The sequence below is a fragment of the Haliotis cracherodii genome, unplaced genomic scaffold, assembly GCF_022045235.1.
Source record: "Haliotis cracherodii isolate W230 unplaced genomic scaffold, xgHalCrac1.p SCAF_1, whole genome shotgun sequence".
NCBI classification, from domain to species: domain Eukaryota; kingdom Metazoa; phylum Mollusca; class Gastropoda; order Lepetellida; family Haliotidae; genus Haliotis; species Haliotis cracherodii.
This window is the reverse complement of record NW_027266264.1, coordinates 5,132,954-5,155,304: the sequence shown is the minus strand read 5'-3', so window position 1 is coordinate 5,155,304 and position 22,351 is coordinate 5,132,954. Positions and strand designations below refer to the sequence as shown.

At 39.6% G+C, this 22,351-nt stretch overlaps 1 protein-coding gene across 1 annotated transcript in view; it reads left to right on the top strand.

The window, feature by feature from the left end:
- LOC139459047 (uncharacterized) overlaps nt 1–22,351 on the top strand; it is a 56,208-nt gene that overhangs the window by 3,303 nt on the left and 30,554 nt on the right. The window contains exons 2-3 of the mRNA XM_071240492.1: nt 1,900–1,939; nt 15,230–15,298. The gene's annotated coding sequence lies outside the window, so the exon portion shown is untranslated. The remainder of the gene's footprint in view (nt 1–1,899; nt 1,940–15,229; nt 15,299–22,351) is intronic.

The following is a 22,351-nucleotide window of genomic DNA, read 5'->3' as shown; positions in this document are numbered from 1 at the left end:
TTCTTTCAATTTAAAAAAGTTTTAAATCAAATTAAATTAAAACTAATGAATCCATGTAGAAGTATTCTTTGAGTGCTGACTCGGCGTAAGTACAGTCCACTGGGCCTATATGATATCGTTAACTTAAGATATTTTCAATTGAAAATCAGACATATTATAAAATCCACTGTGAGGTGTAGTTACTTTTGATCCCCAGTTGATATATGCCCGGAAACATGTAAGCATCACCCTTCTATAGTTTCATACATACCCCGAACTTCCATGTATCGAGCGGTGGGTAGGCTAGTGGTTAAAGTGTTCGCTCTTCACACCGAAAGCCCGGGTTTGATTCCCAACATGGGTACAATGTGTGAAGCCCATTTCTGGTGTTCCACGTCGTGATATTGCTGGAATATTGCTAAAACCATATTCACTCACTCCATCTTTAGGAAATATGTACATGTGACGTTGATCATGTGACATTGATCTCGTTTTGATAAATGTCTAGGACACGGCCGATACCAGCCGTAAGGAAAATGTATGTTTCGACAGATGGTCGCAAGTACCGAGTCATATCAAGTGGTGCTGAGTCATATCAAGTGGTGGGTGCAAAGACCTCGGCGAATCTGGAAACCTCGATAAGAGGTGCAGGCATAACCAAGGGACGCAACTCTGCACAACTACCCATAATAGTCCCACTGTGTTAGTCACTGAACCGTTTTAGGCATGATACGCTTGGATGAAGATGCATGATAATTTATGTGTCCAATTTGGAATTTGTGGCCCAATTCACTACACCATACTTGACTGTCTATCGAAGAAATAAACGACGAGTGGGTAGTTGGTTATCGTACAATAAAACACTGCAGGGAGAATAAACCATTTAAAGGGCGCAGCGAGTTATCGCATGTCTATCTTACCACCATGGGCAACATATGCAGGTTGCTGTTATGCATCACGGAATCCACGTGGGAGTACATATAGGTTACTTTGCATTATATAAATGAGTAAATATAAGATAGTTACGCGATAAATCGCAAATAACAATGATGAATGAAGCGTGAATTATTTCATTTCTAGAGATTAGAACATGCGCTCGCAACGTGATGACGTCATAAATTGGACGACATTCTTTTTGAGAGGGAAGTGTGTACGAGTTGTTCCCCATAGATGTCGCTGGGCCGAATGCATGTACCCAACAGTGTGAGAGTAATGACAATCGGTTTTGGGAGAAAAGGTACAGACAATCGACGTGAAAATTGTGAGAATATCCGGGAAATACCAAACTTAACCCCCCTGTATATAAAATGGACTTGTTCGACATTGCCGCTGTCGGATTATATACAGGTAGTCATTATTTAAATACGGGTAAATATTTTTAAAGCTTGTACATTTTATTTATATCCTTAAAGAGGTACATATTTAAATGTTGATATCTCATATAAGAAATAAACGATCGTGGTCGTGCAATACCACACTACACGGAGAATAAACCATGAAGGGCTGCATGGAATCCGTAAAATATAACAGCAACCTGCACGTGTTGACCATGGTGGTATATAATAATAATAATAATAATAATAATAATAATAATAATATAGCGATGCGCCCGTCATTGTTTATTCTCCCTGCAGTGTGTTATTGTACGATAAACAACGACCACGAGTAACTTATTTTTTATATGAGATATCAACATTTAAATATGTACAACCTCTTTAAGCAATGTTCAAGCGTTACAACTATTTATAGGTTTACGGTGAAGCACTATGTATTTCACTTGGTAAAGGGGCACTGTGACCTCATCTTTCTGTGAGGACCCCGTGCATTTGGACAAGCTGTGCTTGATGCATGAGGTGACGAAACAGATCGGGAGGTCAATCTCGCTTTGTATGGTCCTTAAATTACTCCATTTTTTTACAGGAGGCCGTCTTCGGATCGGAAACTTCAGAATGCGACAAGAGTGAGTATGGTTTTACGCCGCTTTTAGCAATATTCCAGCAATATCACGACGGGGGACACCAGAAATGGGCTTCACACATTGTACCCATGTCGGGAATCGAACCCGGGTCCTCGGCGTGACGGGCGAACACTTTAACCACAAGGCTACCCGACCGGCCCGAGTGCCAGAAGAAGAAAACGTTCTTAGGGTGCACTTGGTTCCGTCGTTTTGTCATGAAAAAAGATTAGGCTGTGTGAGGCTGCTTCTGTTTGGTCATATAATGCAAACACGATTGTAGCAGCGATTTAAGTGTTATCTTCCCACGCACCTGTTCGAAACAAAGGTGAAAAGTGTTTATCGTAGAAATCACAGGGAAGTTCCGACCAGAGCCACTTCAACAGGTGTTTTCTTCCACTCGACGATTCGTGTAGTTCAGTACTTAGCTAAATATTAAAAGTGGGATTTGCATGAATAAAATGTATACTGTATTTAAGTTAGATATGACTGTCAACACTCAATAACACCTACGCGTCATGTTTTGTTATCTCCCCTGATTTTAAATTTCATGCAGGAAGCATCGCCTTGAAAGTGTTTACTCTGCTTATACCTACAACTGTTAGTACCAGATCTTTGAAAGGCATTTAGAAGTGATACACACAAGGAGGAGAATATATGGATGTCAACTTCTTTATTATGAGGAACACAACGTTTCGGAGTATATGCTTACTCATTCATCAGGCGAATGTTAGTATGTTCTAGACAACAATCTGTTCTATATACATAACAAACTGTGAAGATATTTACTTGTTTATTTATTTAAATCTATTATGACTACATGTCCGTAAACAAAGCGTATATACCTGTTAAGATCCGGGTTGGAACTGCACTTCAGCAACCCATGCTTGTAAGACGCGACTAACGGGATGGGTGGTCATGTTCGCCGACTTATTTGTTGCAAGGTATTGTATCCCAATGCTCATGGTGTCAGTCACTGGATTGTCTCGTCCAGCCTCGATTATTTACAGACCGCCGTCATATAGCTGGAACTGCGGTGTTAAACAACAAACAAAATCAATTCTGTCTCCACTGTCTAATACATTTGGAATACTCTATCAGTACTATATGTTTCTGCCAACTGCACATGCAGACCATCTATCAGGACATAACTGTAAGAGGGCCATTGTCAATAAGATCAATTTGTGCTATTTTCCCCAATCAAAATGAACAGCAGAGGCTGAGTGAGTGAGTGAGTGAGTGAGTGAGTGAGTTTGGTTTAACGTCGCTTTTAACATTATTCCAGTTATATACGACATGTCAGCTTAATGTGGGAGATAAACTCGAAGTGATGCAGGTCTTAGACGTTTACCACTTCGGTGAACCCACGAGCACGGGTGAGGTGCTGACAACCTAGAAACATAATCGGGATTCGAACCCTAAATCATAGGTTTCTGACGTGCCCAAGGTACGCAACTCTGCACAGCGAATTGCGGCGCCTTAGACGACTGGGCCACCCGTGCCCTCCAGCAGAGGCTGAAATACCGAAATATAAATAGCCATCGCTAGCTATTGTCCTTTTCTTACACTATTCCTCAGTGATATGGATAAACATACACCCATATAACGATATAGTCAGAAAGGTAATGAAAAGGGCCCCCTCCAAAAAAAACCCAAAAAACCAAAACAAACAACAACAACAACAACAACAACAACAACAACAAAAAGCCATTCTGGGTTCGGGACATTCATAAAGAGGGTTTCCCATTGCGTTCATTGCATTGTGTGAAATCGAATCTGTGTTTCGGCGTTACGAGCGCATGTTCTCACGAAAGTAGTATTCACTTTGTATGCATCAACCTGAACTGCAGTTGGACATCAAGTAACTTAAAAAGACCCTTTTAGGTTAGTATTCATAGCTGTAGATAAACCAGTGTACGTGATTTCTTAATATATGTTGAAATGTACTTGTATGATGTTGGATGTCTTTTCTAGTGTTTGTATATGACCCGCTTCATGCATATCGATGAGCACGATGGTCATAATGCAGCATCCTGGGGATTCTGCTGCCCAGCAGTCGTGCTTGTCGTGAGAGGAGTCTAGGTGGATCTGATGGTCAGGCTTGGTGACTTGATTGATGGGGTGTCAGCGTACCCCTAAGGCGCAAGGCGTTTCTCGTTATATCTGTTACCGGATTGTCCGGTCCAAACTAACGTATGCACAGGAACGTCGTCATATACGTCATGTTGCTCTGACATTGCTGAGTGTTTGTTTCTTTGTTGTTTAACGCCACACTCAGCAATATTGTTACATGACGGCGGTCACGACCAGACAATCCAGTGATTGATATCAATCCATGCAACTTGGATTCGATGACATGTATCAATCAAGTCAGGGAGCCTGACCACCCGATCCTTTTAGTCGCCTTTTACCACAAGTGCAGTCGCCTTTTACGGCATGCATGGGTCGCTGAAGACCTATTCTACCCCGGATCTTCACGGGCCACATTGCTGAGTGTGGCGTTAAACAGATAATAGCCCCCACACACACACACACGCACACACAAACACACACGCAGATTTACCTAATACATGTACATTGGTGTGGAGTTATTGGTTATAGTTTGTATTATCATTAGTGACTTGCATATTCTTCTTTATACCTTACAAACTAGAAATGGACAATGTGTAATCATTGATTTGAAAATACATGATTTACATCTCGTTCCTAAGTTAATGTTGGATAAAAAATATTATAATTAAAGCTGTTGAATTGATGAACAAGATAAGCATGATAAAGATCGGACAGATTATCTTAAAAATAGTGCTGAGGCACTGTAGCTCACCTGGATAGGTTGGCGACAGCTTAAAGTAACACATAACACAAGTTGTTGTTAACATTGATATGTTTCTACACGACTATCGAGGTGAGGTGATTTGAAACTCAGATACAGTATACTGACTCCGAGCCGACCAGTCCTTGTTTTAGCCCCTTCATGCCGAGCGTCAGACAAATACAAAGTAACAAGTGACAAATACCATCTTTTAACATCTTTTGGTATGACGCAACCGGGGGTCGAACCCCGGATCTTCCGCTCTCCACTAGATCACGGAGGCGGTCGAATAGTGAGGAAAAAAACCTATCACTTAATTCTATAACAAAATATGATGTCATCAAAAGAAGAAACATAAACACCAAAGTTTAGCATCGTGTCGGGAAGTTTTAGACCAGAGATATTTACTGAGACTAAAGTGCATTTCGAGCGAATTTAAGAGCAATGTCAAACACGAAGTTCAAATCTAGCTTTAACCTTAACATAACACGAAAAACGGCACCGCTGCTCACTAAACATACACCACATTTCATTACATTTGTAACATCTCTTTTGTGCTTGCTGTAAGAGGCGACTCGGTTGATGCATGTCATCGTATCCCAATTGCGTGGATCGATGTTCATGATGTCATACACTGGATTGTCTGGTCAAGACTCAATTATTTACAGACCGCCGTTATATAGCTGAAATATTACAACAAACAAACAAACAAATTGCTGAGTTTGGGCTAAAGTAGGTATTCGAATATGGCTGCTGTGGCGGCCATATTGAAACCAGATTAAATCCTCTTTATCTAATTGAAATCAAATATTTTGCTCCCTGTCATTTCTGAGCGCCATGTCATCAACAACAAAAAGGGAGTACCTTTGAAGGAATATTTGTGTTCATTGTAGGGTGTCTTGTGTGAAATGCGCACATCGAGACTGTCTCAAGATCCCGCACTTCCTTATTTAAATTGGACGGTTATAGTTCGCTCAGGGTTCACCTTACGTGACCTCTAATGGAGATGTCCCCAGATCGTAACGCAGAGAAGAACCATAGCCAAAAGATTTGACTTAAGTGAGTGAGCTAACCTCTTAAAGAATCCAGATGTCACTGGAACAGGCATCTGGAATTTCAGCTTCACTGGTCCAGTTATTTCTTAGGAGATGATGCATACAGTGGGAAGGAATGCATTTTAAGTGAAGCATTGAATGCATTGAAGCATGCGGTTCAAAGCGTATACGTCAAATCAAAGTAATGATTTACAGCATAGTGAAAAACGGAACATTATATAGAGATTCGCAACTCGTGAAAATATGGTATGAAAAAAACATAAAATAGTATATTTATTATATACATTCTGACTCAAAAGTTCCCCCTTTTCGAAGATTTGTCAACAGCTGGTCAAGCAGTATTCTCATTGGTGGATAGCGTGTACACAAAATAGTTCCGCATTAAAACTTAACAAACAGAAACACGCACAATGTTTTTTGTTTTTTTAAACAATTTTCAATAATTATTGTTGGCTCTCCACATTTGGAAGAACATTAAACCTTCAAATAATATATTAAAGCTGTGGCACACCAGTGGCAAAGCGCACGAATACATGTATGTAAAAAAGCGAAAATCATGGCAAAGATTATAGTGACCCGCTTCGTCGCAAGTTTCTGATACTTAAGTCAAACAAGAACACAACAGACAGCATGGTGTTAGTGTTTTGTAATATGAAAGTTATATGACATCAAGAAGTCAATATCACAAGGGGAAAGGTTGTTACTCATCTTGTTTTGTTCCGGTTTTACGCTAGCAGACGAACCAAGGGAGACAACTTTTAAGGGCAGTAAATCTGGATGAAACTAGTTTCGTCATCACAGGGCCATGAAAATATTTTCATTTTCATACTAGTGAAAATACTGTTTTTTATGACAGTGGAATATGACTTTTGATGAAAATAAGACTTTTATTCTTTTATTCTTTTCAACCCAAATGGCTTAATGATGGCCATATATACGAGGGATGGCTGAAAAGTTCTGAGCCTACCTATGATGGACTGTGTTCGTGGAGTGGTTGCTGATATGTTTCAGCATAATCCTCTATAAGTTCTACAGTGCGGCGTAAAACAAACCAAACCAACACTTTTGCCAACGATGTTCGAGTGCCTGGATCCCACTGGTGTAGAAAGAAGGCTTCCTCGTGGTAGTGTAAGACGTTCTCCACAGCAGAAAAGACGTCATCCCTATTTTAATAGACCGCCTCCGTGGTCAAGCGTCCGCCCGGAGAGCGGAAGGTCCAGGGTTCGATCACCGGCCGCGTCATACCAAAAGACGTTAAACGATGGTACTTGTTGTAACCCTGTCTGGCGCTCGGCATTAAGGGGCTAAAACAAGGACTGGTCGGCTCGGAGTCAGTATACTGTGTCTGAGTTGGGTATTCATGTTAAACTGCGGCATGGTATCTCAGTGAGCTAGCACTATAAATCGGAATCAGTCCGGACTAGTACAAGCAGCCACACAAACACATACACGTACATGCACGTCGCTATATAAGTGCAATAATCTTGTACGACGCGACGTTAAACCCAATTTCACCTCACCTATTTTCATAATGGTGGTCAGGCAGTTCCGTCTATCAAGGAAGGTGTTGAAATCTGGCGGTGCCAAATCTGGTGAATAAGGATCATGTCCAAGAGTCATTGCAGCCATGACGACAGCAGACTTGTGCACATTGCGTTGTCCCGTGGAACTACACACCTTTTGAGTGTTTTCCACGACGTTTAGGCTTGATATTCTCAAGCGGTTGCCTCAGCAGGTTAGCACAATGTTGGCTTTTAATGGTCTGATCTTTCAGGATGTAGTCCACCAGTAAGGTTCCTTTGCAATCCCAGAAACGAGAACCAACCACCTTGCCAGCTGATGGAACAGACATAGAATCAGATGTTTTAAACAGCATCAAATTGGCTGTTGTTAGTCTCTGACTAAAATCGGTGAACCCCAAATCGTTTGTGGGTCTGCTTCAAAGCGATCCTAAGTCTCACGAGAGATGATTAATCTGGAGCGTTTCTGATCACAAGTGGAGGTCAGATCTGAAGCTCAGAAGCTTTGGAGCCCAAGATGATGAAATCTTTGTCTTGGACGTTCATTCCTCAGTTATTTTACATAATAAATTTCACAGAACATAAACCAGTGTAGAAGACCTAAATCAATCGCCGTCACAAATCACCCTTGAGGGACTGGGGTCTAGGCTGAGATCACTCTATAGACACTTGGGTCTAGGCTGAGATCACTCTAGAGTGACTTGTGTCAAGGCTAAGATCACTCTAGAGACACTTGGGTCTAGGCTGAGATCACTCTAGAGACACTTGGGTCTAGGCTGAGATCACTCTAGAGACACTTGGGTCTAGGCTGAGATCACTCTAGAGACACTTGGGTCTAGGCTGAGATCACTCTAGAGTGACTTGTGTCAAGGCTAAGATCACTCTAGAGACACTTGGGTCTAGGCTGAGATCACTCTAGAGTGATTTGGGTCAAGGCTGAGATCACTCTAGAGACACTTGGGTCTAGGCTGAGATCACTCTAGACTGACTTGCGTCTAGGCTGAGATTACTCTAGAGTGACTTGGGTCTAGGCTAAGATCACTCTAGAGTGACTTGTGTCAAGGCTAAGATCAGTCGAGAGTGATTTCGGTCTAGGCTGAGATCACCCTAGAGTGACTTTGGCCCAGGTTGAGATCACTCTTAAGTGTTTTGGGGCCAAGGCTTAGGGCACTCCCCCAAGGATCAGATCGCTCCTCCCTCGTAGGCCCAAATGACGCCCCCATGTCAAGTCGCTCAATGTAGTATTTCAAACGTCCACGGTGGATTGTATGTTTGTGTGTACATTTTACCTTTATGATGGAGGCGTATGTGGTTGTTGACGTGGGGTGTGCGTGTTGTTTGAATGACACATGTGCCCTCCACAAAAGTCCTAGCGGTGTGTATATTTCATATGCATGTGCTACTACTATTTCCTTAATTGTAATTGATATTGTGCATCTTCAGACGTACTTTACTCTGCTAAAGCTATCAGCCCCAGACGAAATCGGTATTTCCGATATAGCTGAAAGATTTGGATAGTATAACTGGACGTAGAGCTGGCGAAACATCACGAAATTTGTCTTTGTGCATGTAATGAAACAGTACAGTAATCTTCATTATTTTCAAGCTGTTCTTTCAAATTTTCTTCTCGAATGATGCCCACACATTTAACATGCGATTCAAATCCACAAAATATGAATAACACATACAATAAAACAAAATTTGAAATAAATAATTCTCACATTTAAACGTTTTTGTGGTAATCTTTGCATCTCACCATATATACATATCAATGACAATATGCATATTAGTTTCAATTAATTTTTTAGGAGAAAATTGTTGTTTTTAATTTCTGAATTTACCACAGAATTTTTTAATTTTGGCCCCAATTTTTTAAAATACTTTTACAGCAGAATGTGTAGGCGACTGTAATACAAATTGTTGTTATGTCGCTTTCTGGGACAAATGGGGTCACAACTTGGAGGATCGCTATCACTACATATTTGAAAACATCAGTTGTAAAAACGGGGCATGACAGAGGGATGTAGCATTTATAAACAAGTATGTTTCCAACAAACAAGTCGTCACTGTACACAGATGTATATGTCATGACAAGGTCACACAAACAATGTCATATGATTTGAATGTAATAATAATGAGTAATGAAACAGGTAACAAGTGTTTGCGATTGAAAAAAATTACACATGAATATAAAACACTGATAAAAATCTGTTTATAAGAGTAAATAGTCAAAAGGTAGACAGCTTCGCAGAGATTGAAAAGTAAAAAAAGTAACATTTTTGGGTAGAAATTATAGAAAAAAGTTTTAAAAAATTTAAACATGTTAGCTTTAAATAATAGAATGCCAAGCATATTATACATAAATTAGAAATAGTTTATTGCAATAACATTGTGTAAGATGCGTACATGCACTGTACAAATGTGTTTAGGATGCAAACACGGACAAGACATGTTTAGATCTAAACATGATTGGAATGTGTTTAAATCCTAAATACACATTTGATGTGTTCTATCTAAACGCATTTAGGTCTAAACACATGAGCTGTCGTCTCACAGCCCAAACACCACCTAATAACAACATCCCAATAATCTAAACATGTTCAGAATTTAAACACTGTTTCAATAAAGAGGATATCATTACGCAATAGGCCCGTGAAGATCCGGGGTAGAATAGGTCTTCATCAACCCATGCTTGCCGTAGGAGGCAACTATGCTTGTCCGTAAAAGGCGACTAACGGGATCGGGTGGTCAGGCTCGCTGACTTTGTTGATGCATGTCATCGTATCCCAATTGCGTGGATCGATCCTCATGATGTTAATCACTGGATTGTCTGGCCCAGACTGGATTATGTACAGACACCCGTCATATAACTGGAATATTGCAGTGCGGCGTTAAACAACAAACAAACAAACAAAGTCACCTTCGACATCACGCAAAAATAGATCAAATGTAGAATATATATTGAAATTAGATGTGCAATTCAGAATCACAGGCACTGCATAACACCTATACTACCAGGACTTACAATGCACGTCGTACCATATCAACACAAAAATGTACAACTTAACCAAAGTCGATTAATAGTGATAAGGAAATTGACTATAACAGTAGAATATTATTAAAATGTAGAGGATTGATTTGAGCCCAACTGGAATTGATCTGAGCCTCGAGTGAGTAATTTGATCCTTGTAGAGTGGAGTGACGTTGGCCTTGGCTGAAAGCTTGATTTATGCCAAGGCTGAAATCACTCGAGAGTGACTTTGTTTGTTTGTTTGTTCAGCAATACTCCAGCTATGTGACGGCGCTCTGTAAATAATCGAGTCTGGACCAGACAAACCAGTGATTGATATCATGAGCATCGGTCCACACAATTGTGATACGATGACATGCATCAGCGAGCCTTTCCACACGATCCCGTTAGTCGCCTCTTAGGACAAGCATAGTCGACTCTTGCGAGAAACATGTGTTGCTAAAGACCTATTCTAACCCGGATCTTCACGGGTACACTCTAGAGTGACCTTTTATGGGTTCATCTGAGCCTACCGACAGTGCAGTCTGCACACAGAAACTATGAGGTAACATAGACGCACAATAACCACATGAGTCCTGATTTTGTTCATTTCTATAAGACCGCCACCGTGGTCTAGTGGTGGAGCGTCCGCCCGGAGAGCGGAAGGTCCGAGGTTCGATCCCCGGCCGCGTCATACCAAAAGACGTTAAAAGATGGTACTTGTTGTTACCCTGTCTGGCGCTCGGCATTAAGGGGCTAAAACAAGGGCTGGTCGGCTCGGAGTCAGTATACTGTGTCTGAGTGGGGTATTCGTGTTAAACTGCGGCATGGTACTTCAGTGAGCTAGCACTATTAATCGGCATCAGTCCGGACTAGTAAACGCAGCCACACACACACGTGTATGCACGTCGCTATATAAGTGCAATAAACTTGGACGCGACGTTAAACCCCATATCACCTCACCTCACCTCATTTCTATAATGGCTAATTAGCAATGCTTGATTTCTGATCAAGATGCCCACATAGGGTGAATATCCTGTAAACTTTGAAGAGGGGAAAAAAATAAAAAAATTAATCAAACATGACGTGGCTGCCATATCAGAATTTTAATATGGTCGCCTTGGCCATTATAAAATTTGAACTTCATTATAGTAAAAATATGAAATATATATGGCCGCTTACAGTGACTTGCGAGGACACCAGCTCGCGTGGGCTTTCAGTCCCGATGGATATAAACTAGCAATATATGGTTTTTATTCTTTGGACATCTGTCGCCATTGCTCAAAACATCTGCTGAAACCAGTGGGGTTTCGAAAAGGCTTGGCTATACAGATGTGTACTCAAGTATATCTGCGGTTATTGTAGGTGAGTGGGTAGGTAGGTAGGTAGGTAGGTAGGTAGATAGGTAGGTAGGTAGATAAGTGGGTAGGTAGGTAGGTAGGTAGGTAGATAGGTAGGTAGGTAGATAAGTGGGTAGGTAGGTAGGTGGCTGAGTTGGTAGGTGGGTAGGTAGGTAGGTAGGTAGGTAGGTAGGTCGTTTCAGAAGACAACATTCGTTAGCCTTCGGCACTGACTTTGCGGCTTAGAATCCCTCTGCATGGCGACACATATTTTTCATAAAATCGTTCTCTCATCGCGGTAAATAAAAGGGGGAAAGTTCCATCATTCAGTTAGTTAATGCTAGACCGCGTTAATTTACCTTGAATACAGAACAATTTTAAAACATTTTCGGTGCCAATTTTGACCATGCTTTAACTAGGTTGGTCCTCTCGGACCATGGGGTATGTCGTCGATTAGACACCAGGACGATGGTAATCCCATACTTTAACATAGACACGGCAATCGTTTGGTGGAATTATGTGTCCTTGTCCTCGATAACTAACCTATATATACATGGGTGGCCTAATATGTCATTAGTATTACGATATATACTGGATAACTGCAGGGAACTGACTGTGTGGGCTACTAAATAAGTCCCTCGATACAGTGTGCTATTGCCTTAAAATGTTTTTGTCAAAGGTTTTCATTTGGGTAAATCAGAGGAGGGGGTAGAAAAAGTCCTTTTCTGGCCACTGGAAAGTTTAAAGTTGATAACACTTTGTAATGGTGGTATGAAAATTACCAGACATGTCCAAATGGTGGACAACTTTTGTATAGAGTTGAAAGGGTTTATACTCGAAATAGGTACATACAGTTACATTCTATTTTTGTAAAATTTCATCATTTAAAGGTATGTCAGGTTTATGAAACTGTTATTAGGTCTGCCACATCGCATACTAATAACCATTCATGAATGTAAAACTATAATGACACGCGCAAGCACGAACGCGCGCACCCATGCAGCCAAATTATTCATGTTTCGCGGATACACTTTTCAATGGGGATATATATCCTATTAAATTGTTATTGCCTTGATACATTTCGTTTCACAGAAAACATACCTAGTCATTGTGAACATTTTCAGATTAATGTGTACGAGATATCACTGTTTTGATTTTAGAGAACAAGATATTCATATTTTGAAAACAAATATTTTGATTATATATGCGATATTTACGGGGGCTCATATCTGCAGTGGTAAAACACCCACACATTTATATATCATTAAATTTTCGTTGTGTTCATTGAAATTCCTGTATTCTGATTAGCTGAATTGGTCACGTGTTATTGCATTCATTTCCTAATGAATGTAAACAATTAAGCCAGGCCCACCGAGGCGCACTACTTTTATTACTGCGGAATGTCGGGGAATCCCAATATTACAGCCGAGGGAATTCCCTTTCTGCTCACGTGTATCGTCATGCACAGGACATTTAGCGACTTTCATGCATATTCATTGTCCAAAAAAACCTTTGAAACCGAAGGCCGAGAATGAATGAAACAGCAAACGTGCAGCCTGCAACCTCGGGGTATCGCGGTACTTGTCATGTACGCTAAACGGAACAAAATGCACTCACTAACCTTTATGTTTAGTCGTGTTCTCTGTATCAGATATCATTCATGTTATCAAACAATGCATATTTTACTGATAAAAGTTCATTATTTACTTTAGTAGCTCCAAGTAAAAGCCCGGCCTCGCGTTCTGTTTGACAAGGGAGAGAACTCCATCGTATCGCGGTACAGAGAAAAGTTGTGTATGGAGGTCCGAATTGGACAAAAAGAGGACATAATTCTACCAACCACTTGGTATGATCATGCCAGACATCAATGATTTGTCCAGACAAGTGCAAAGACAGCACAAGTAAAATTATAAATGTGTTATCAGCAATAGGTATTCAATGCATATTTACCGAAAAGTAAGAGAAAAATATGTTATAGGTAAGCAACAAAATATCAGAAATTATATTCTAAGATTGTTTAAGAAAAAATAAAACAATAACAATAAATATATAAAAAGCACTCCTAGTACTCCTAGTTACCTCATTAGTCGCCATGAATATGCAGATGATCTAGTTTAGGTCGATAGAGAAAGTTTACTTGGGGAACTGCGGGTTATATTGTTGGCCATTGATAGATGGGGGTAAGGCAATATTACAACAGATGCCAGAAATATGTATCAACGGATTAATAACTCCTTACTTACAGCAGACGGAACATTCCGAGGAAATTGAAATTGTTTACGAAGTGAGCACTTCCTGGTTACTGATTTGCATTAATAGACAGCCGCTAAGAGGCGTGTCCCGCGTGAACTATCGGAAATCACAAATGCCGCGATACGATGAATGCCGCGGTACCATGGGGTCCGAGTATATATATATATATATATATATATATATATATATATATATATATTATAATAATATCTTGACGCACCATGTGGATCAGACATAGGCGTCCCTTCACCATTGAGAGTGTGACACGGCAATTATATGTCGAGACTTAATCGTAAGTAAATTGATGACGTCAATGGGTACAAAAATCGTTGTCCTCAATATGATATCGCCAATAAAACACATACTGCCCGTCTTGTTCTCGCCCAGATACACGTAACATTCTTGTACCGGACGCAGCTCCCGTGCTTGATCTGTGCACACGTAGCACGGTACTACATGGCGAGCGAGTTCTATAGCATGGCGAAATATATTGCGTGGGAACACTGATGAACATATCTTTTTACCATGTTAGATTGGAATTTCCGCTGGATATATCAGTTATAATTTTATTTTTACATGATTTGGAACTGAAAGGGTTTTTTTTCTACTTGTTCGTCGGAATCGTGTGATGACACCTAAATATGGCGCTGTTTTGTTATTGAAAAACTGCATTTGATTTCAGCCAATCCCTGTTATAATTTTTTACAATGCGGTAAATGCATATTTTACGAATTATATAGTTTATAAGCTACGTCATTAAAAGTAGTATCACGCCCGTCCCTATCCCGTGGCGTAATGTCAAGTCGTGGTTTAATATATTGTCAGGATGTGACATCACTGACATGCCTCAATACAATTGCAGACATGTGACATGCGTTTCTGCTATAAAGTGTCCGGAATATTCAGCACTCTCATTAAATTTCAGAGTTTTCTCTGACTTAAGCCATTTTTTCATTGACACATAATTTCTCTATAATTTTGCATGATGACCCTTATCGGCGTCAGTTATACATGTTAAAATGCACCTTCAGAATGGTCAGTGAATCCAGGCTCAGCACAATACCGTGACGATTGATTTGAAAGCAATTATTTAAGATATAGCAATAACAAAAAGACAAAATTCCAAACATTTTATGCATTGTACTTGCGAAAATAGCTGTACACACACTTTGGAAGGATTTTATCGCCGCTTTATCACATTTAGTTTAATACGCCTAATTATAAAAATTGGGCTTGTTTTGTAATAGCATAAAACACACATACGGACACAAAGTGAAACGTATGATGATATTTTTTCTGATTTTAGGTACATGAAACCGTTCTTGCAAACTATACAGTCAAACAGGAGATACAGGTGCTATGACATCAGGAATGCGTGCGTATTTATTTCGTGAGAAATATGAGTATATAAATATTAAAAACATAACTACCTATACTCCAAACGTCCCATACCAGGTATTGAATTAAAGCAAACTAACATTACTGGAATGGATATTGTATTATATACTTCAGTGTGAAAGACTGAGATTTCTGTAGTTGAGAAAATTGATATTTTCACTGCAGTGAACATAACACATTGACGGAACCAGTGTTATACAAGAGTTACCTCCCCTTAAATTGTCTCCCTTTATGGGAAGTGTCTAGAAAACTACACAAAAATAGATGAGAAATAGGATATTCCATGTGTTTCGTGAAATATCATGTTTCTCTCATCTCGTGACGGGAGAAAGGAGATATTTTAACTCGTGGCTTACAAACAAACATGGCGTCGCCCTTGTCTTTCGGAAGTAACCATCGGGAATTTGGAGAGACTACTGGGATAATTGCTATAGTATCATTATACAATAGAATATAGAATAGTCTAATAAACTGAAAATCATTGTCTAACTGTGACGTAACTAATGCTTTTTATAAGTTTTGGCAACTGACCTCTCCTCAAATTAAAACAGTGTGATTTCCCGAAATATGTCCGAATTGTTATATTTTTTCTTCCTTTTTTTGTCTCTGTGTACATCTGACTGCACTTCGTAACGTTATGACAGGACAGGCAGACTATAAACAAACATTACGTGTCATAGACTAGGGCAGTTACTCTAGCGGACAGACCGATAGATTGCCACGAAAGGCAAGCAGAAACAATTGTGTAGTCAATTGTTGTTTTGCCTAAATGTAGTTAGAACTATATTGACCGTTGTCACTGTCCGACTGACACATCGGTTACCTTCAGACGTAATATGTATTAATGCGCATATTCCAGGAAACTTGTTTAGGCAATGTTTAGGTAATGTTTATGAGAGATGGGAAGTGTTTTTTGAGCACAGAATTGAAGAATGACATATGATACAGAGGTAATAACGCTTGTGTGGATGGTAAATATCCTGTATTAGGAATAAACACTCAGTATTTAGATCGCCAAGGTTCGCTAAATACAAAGTTAATTCCTAATACATGATATTTGCCATCCCCTAACACATTCGCGTGATAACCTCTATATGTTATGTAATAAATACTGCCTGGCGAAAGAAAGTATAAAATCCTATTTGATGGTGCTGAAAATGAAACAAACAAGACATGGTTATTCGATGGTGATGTATTTGATACGGGTATCATAGGTATGTTTTGGACCTGGATTTCGGCGACTGTTTCAGCCTAGTAAAGTATTCATAACGTTTGTAATATTTTGGTCAAGCCAAATTTCCAAGTACAGTAAACTACGGTTATAACGAACACGCTTAAAACGAACTGACGGATATAACGAACTTGCTTTTGGTCCCGCCTATTTGCTGTAGTTATGCTGTATATATGCTTATAACGAACTACGGTTATAACGAACTAAAATTAGTAGTCCCTTTGAGTTCGTTATAACCGTACTTTACTGTATATACCTTCTTTTGCTCAATTTTATCTTGCTCCATGTGTAGAGAAAGTATTGGTTGTATCTGCATGTGTCGGATTGGAACCGGAAGAACACAAATCACCAACAAGCCGCGATGAAGTTCTGTACGGATTATCTGTCGAGTGTTTCCGTTTCCTATTTTACCCTCAGAACTCTAGCATTATTTCAGGAGGAAACAGCCAATCCATGGTACGAGTAGGTTCATCCGAATGCTAGTCTTTGTTGTAGAATAATGCAACAAAGTGTGTGTTTGGTCAGTCGATCTGTTGTTTGGAAGACAATGAACGACGTCATTCTCAATCGCGACTTAGCGATGTGACGTCGCGTTGCTAAGAGCCGCTTTAAACATTAAAACAATCAACAACAAAATATAGCAAAAGGCGTGAAAAAGCGTGAAGTCAAACGAAATATCTCAGTGGGCCTTACCAAGAATATGGATTTTACTATTCATATAGGGTTATGGAGATGCGTTGTTTTGTTGTTGCTGTGTTCAAGAGGTCGCCTTCTGCCTAATTGCAATTTCAGCTGACCTATCCCCCTTTGGGACACATGTGTGTGAGAAGGGTACTGCCCGTACACATATTTATTGTGGGTCTTAGTATTGATAATTTCTGTTTTTGTATTGGTAAGATTTCGTTATACGTATTAATATGATTTCATGTTTGATTTTTAGAAATTGATAGACTTTCTTTGGCTGCTCTCAGGAATAGAGTTAGTTTGGCCTTCGATGTTGCATCTCTTGGCTTTGGGAGATACATGACAGACAATTCTTATTTTAACCGAGCCCGGGTCAGTAACAAGTGATTAATGGATTCAGGTTGAGCGCATGATGGGCATTATAGCAACTAGCCGATATGCCACGTCAATTTGGACGTGATCCTCGCAGTGTTAGACATGACCCTGCTCGGTGTTAGAACCTAGTGGTCTCATCGTGTGGTATGTCAGGCGGTCGGGTAGAATAGTGGTTAAAGCGTTCGCTCGTCACGCCGAAGACCCAGGTTCGATTCCCGACATGGGTACAATGTGTGAAGCCCATTTCTGGTGTCCCCGCCGTGATATTGCTGGAATATTGCTAAAAGCGGCGTAAAACCATACTCACTAACTCATCATGTGGTATGTCAATCTGTATATGTCATCGTACCTCGACAGAGTGGATCGCTGGTCTGCTGTTAGTTGAGTTTCTATTTGTGTTAATTGCATTGTTGTATACCGTCATGGAAAATGCGCACGAATTCACCCTCGCTGCCGACACATACTAATAAGCATTTGTTGCGCTGGTTTTTATTTAATCAAATGTTTGACAAGGAGAAGGCTTGAGCAATTTTCCCAAAATATTTAATTGATTAATTAGTGTGCGTGGTTTATTTCATGATAAACATTCTTCTGTCATGACGTCATTTCTGGAGATTCGAACATGCAGTCGCAACTTGATGATGACGTAGGGCAGGGTGGATAAACGCAATGACCGAACGATCGCATGAAAACGTGGGAGAGATATGACAACCGGCATTAGGAGAAAAGGTACAGTTTTTCGACGTGAAAATTATGAGAATATGCAGGAAAGTCAAAATTTAACCCACAGCATAACTTGGCTTAAAAATGGCTTTATTAGAATAGAGTAGGCATTTCTTGATGTGTATACGCTATTAAAATCTGCATTGCTGTGAGCGTCGGTATAGACTTGTATGTGTAATTATCTGCAGTGCTTTATGCGAATGTAGACACATGGGTGTGTAATGATCTGCAGTGCTTTGGGCGAATGTAGACACATGCATGTGTAATGATCTGCAGTGCTTTGAGCGAATATAGACACATGCATGTGTAATGATCTGCACTGCTTTGAGCGTATGTAGACACATGCATGTGTAATGATCTGCAGTGCTGTTGGCGTCGTTATAGACATGTATGTGTAATGATGTGCAGTGCTGTTGGCGTATGTAGACACATGCATGTGTAATGATCTGCAGTGTTGTGGGCGTGTGTAGACACATGCATGTGTAATGATCTACTCTGCAGTGGGTGACCGTATCCACATGCATGTGTAATGATCTACAGTGCTGTGGGGGTGTGTAGACACATGCATGTGTAATGATCTGCAGGGATGTTGGCGGCCTTATGGACATGCATGTGTAATTATCTGAATTGCTGCATTGCTGAAAATACATAGTCACGAGAAATTATCTACACTGCAGTGGGTGATGTAGTGCCCGGATAACGTGCAGTGTTTTGCAGTGTTCTGGGTTTATTGGATAGAGTCATGTTGTTGTTTTTCTTCATTTTAATGGGCACTTTTTCTCCTTTCTGTTTTGGGCACATTTCATATTCAACCTATGGAAAATATAATAACTGAACAGATGTAGGATATTTTAAAACAAAAAAAATGAAAATAGCAGTACAATAAAGCATTTAATAAAGTATAATATAATACAAGACCACACATAACATCCAGCGATGTAAGGAGGTGTTAATTGACATTTATAGATAGCGGGAGGATTAAGGGTCCTGCCCGGAGGGGGCATATGATTAGAGGGGACACGTTGAATGTTTACGGTATTACTAAACAGAAACAGGAGAGTTTCTGTGCACTTTGGAAACATATTGAAACAATGAGGTATTTTGGTTTAAAGAAACCTGTTGAAGTGGTTTGCACTATAACTATATCCCTGAACATTGTGGAGCTCAAAAGCATTTTTAAAATAGTGACAATATTGAAAGTACAAGTATACAGTAAATGCATTTCTCCAATCATACTCACTTATATCATCACAAAATATAAACAGGTGACGCCGGACCCATTAGACTCCCTTTTTATAAGCAAATTGCAGTCATTAGGAAAGAATATCCCAAACAGGTACAAGAAATGATAGAAGCCAATGTCATCCAGCCCAGTCCTGAATAGTACTCTCCTGTTGTCATAGTTAAAATACGAGATAGCGCTTACTGCTTTGACGTAGATTATAGACGCCTCAATGCAGTTACCAAGATCTACCACGTTTTGAAGATGTTGTTGATGCCATATATAGGCGAAAGCCATGCCAACATGTATAGTTTCCTTGAGCAAATGGCATTTGCCAAATACGACTCCATCCAGATACAAAGCACAAGTCCACCTTCATTTAATACACCCGATGGTGTTTGAATTGTATCGTTTCCCTTTCGGCTCAAAATGCTCCTATTGCATTTCAGCAAACCATTTGGCGTTACATATGAATACATGTAGATGACATCACGATACGCTCTAAAAAGAAGCAGGACTCGCTCTAAAAACCAAGCAATGGTAAATTTGCGACAAAACAAGTCACCTACTTAGGGCATATCTTCAGCAAAGATGGCATCCATGACGATCCTTGAACAATAGATTGGGCAAGACAGATGCCACCCTCTAAGAATGTCCATGACAGGCCTCATTTCTAAGGTTTGGCCTCGTATTATCGCAAATTTATAGCAAACGTCTCTGGCATCGCCTTCCATCCATACAACCTTCTGAAAAATGATGCGTCTTTCGAATGGTCCAACTAAAAGCTAAAACCAGCACCTTACAACAGCCCCCCATCCTTGTATATCCCGACCAAAATAAACCCTTCATCCTCACAACAGATGCATCTCAAACTGTAAAAGAGATCCTCATGGCATAACTTGTAATTATGTTGTTAATACATGTCTTTTGACATTCAAGTATCTTCCTTGACATTAGTCCTGGTCTGTTTTCAGGAACAAACCGTGTTTTTTGTCACATTTCTTTTGCTCGTCATTTTAGGTTACTGCATTAATCTATTTTTATTTATTTATGTGTTTATGTTGTATTTTTTCCCAGTGAGAGTAACAGATGCTTAATGGTCATTTCACATCACAGTCAACACCTGTTTCAGTGATACGGACTCTTGAAAATGGAAGATTTGAAATGATTACTAATTGATAAGGGTTACAGACATATTGTCTCTCATGGTGTCTTTCTGTCAAAGATTATGGCTTTGACTTATGTCAAGACTTATTAAGGCCGAACATTTTTTCCAAGCAGATGGGGGCTGAGGTTTTTATTCACACAAAAGTATGAGACCCTCCACTCACACCCACACCCACACCACACCCACACCCAACATAATGGGTCATAGCAGAATACTCGACAGCAAAGCCTCTGCATCTATGAGTTTATAGTTGTTTGCGTGTGCTGTGGTTTTGTCAGGTTATCAAGACTTTGCCACTCGGTAGATTGGTGCTGAGACTGTCTAAATAGATAAATAATCCTCAGCCTACATATATATGTGCAGCTCCACACAGGGTTGCTCGTATATGTACAAATAGGTCTCGCTTCATCTATTTCCGGATATGTACAATGCATTTTCTGCTGACAATGCCAAGAATTGCCATCTCTGGTGTAATGTAGGACGCGCTACTTCCTGGTGAATCGGATGATGTTAGATATATCCTTACATCTAAGGACATATAGATTGGGTGCTGAGACTGTATATTAGCTAGCCTATATATGTTGGCTGGGGATTATTTATCTAATTATACAGATATATAAATAATCCTCAGCCTACATATATATATAGAATAGTGTAATACATGTGCCAGATGTAAGAATATTGTAATACATGTGCCAGATGTAAGAATAGTGTAATACATGTGCCAGATGTAAGAATAGTGTAATACATGTGCCAGATGTAAGAATAGTGTAATACATGTGCCAGATGTAAGAATAGTTTAATACATGTGCCAGATGTAAGAATAGTTTAATACATGTGCCAGATGTAAGAATAGTGTAATACATGTGCCAGATGTAAGAATAGTTTAATACATGTGCCAGATGTAAGAATAGTGTAATACATGTGCCAGATGTAAGAATAGTGTAATACATGTGCCAGATGTAAGAATAGTGTAATACATATGCCAGATGTAAGAATAATGTAATACATATGTGAGATATAAAAATAGTGTAATACATATGTCAGATGTAAGAATAGTGTAATACATGTGGCAGATGTAAGAACACTGTAATACATGTGCCACATATAAGAATAGTGTAATACATATGTGAGATGTAAGAATAGTGTAATACATGTGCCAGATGTAAGAATAGTGTAATGCATGTGCAAGATGTAAGAATAGTGTAACACATGTGCCAGATGTAAGAATAGTTTAATACATGTGTCAGATGTAAGAATAGTGTAATGCATGTGCCAGATGTAAAAATAATGTAATACATGTGTCAGATGTAAGAATAGTGTAATGCATGTGCCAGATGTAAGAATAGTGTAATACATATGTCAGATATAAGAATAGTGTAATGCATGTGTCAGATGTAAGAATAGTGTAATACATGTGCCAGATGTAAGAATAGTGTAATACATGTGCCAGATGTAAGAATAGTGTAATGCATGTGCCAGATGTAAGAATAGTGTAATACATGTGCCAGATGTAAGCATAGTGTAATACATGTGCCAGATGTAAGAATAGTGTAACACATGTGTCAGATGTAAGAATAGTGTAATACATGTGCCAGATGTAAGAATAGTGTAATACATATGCCAG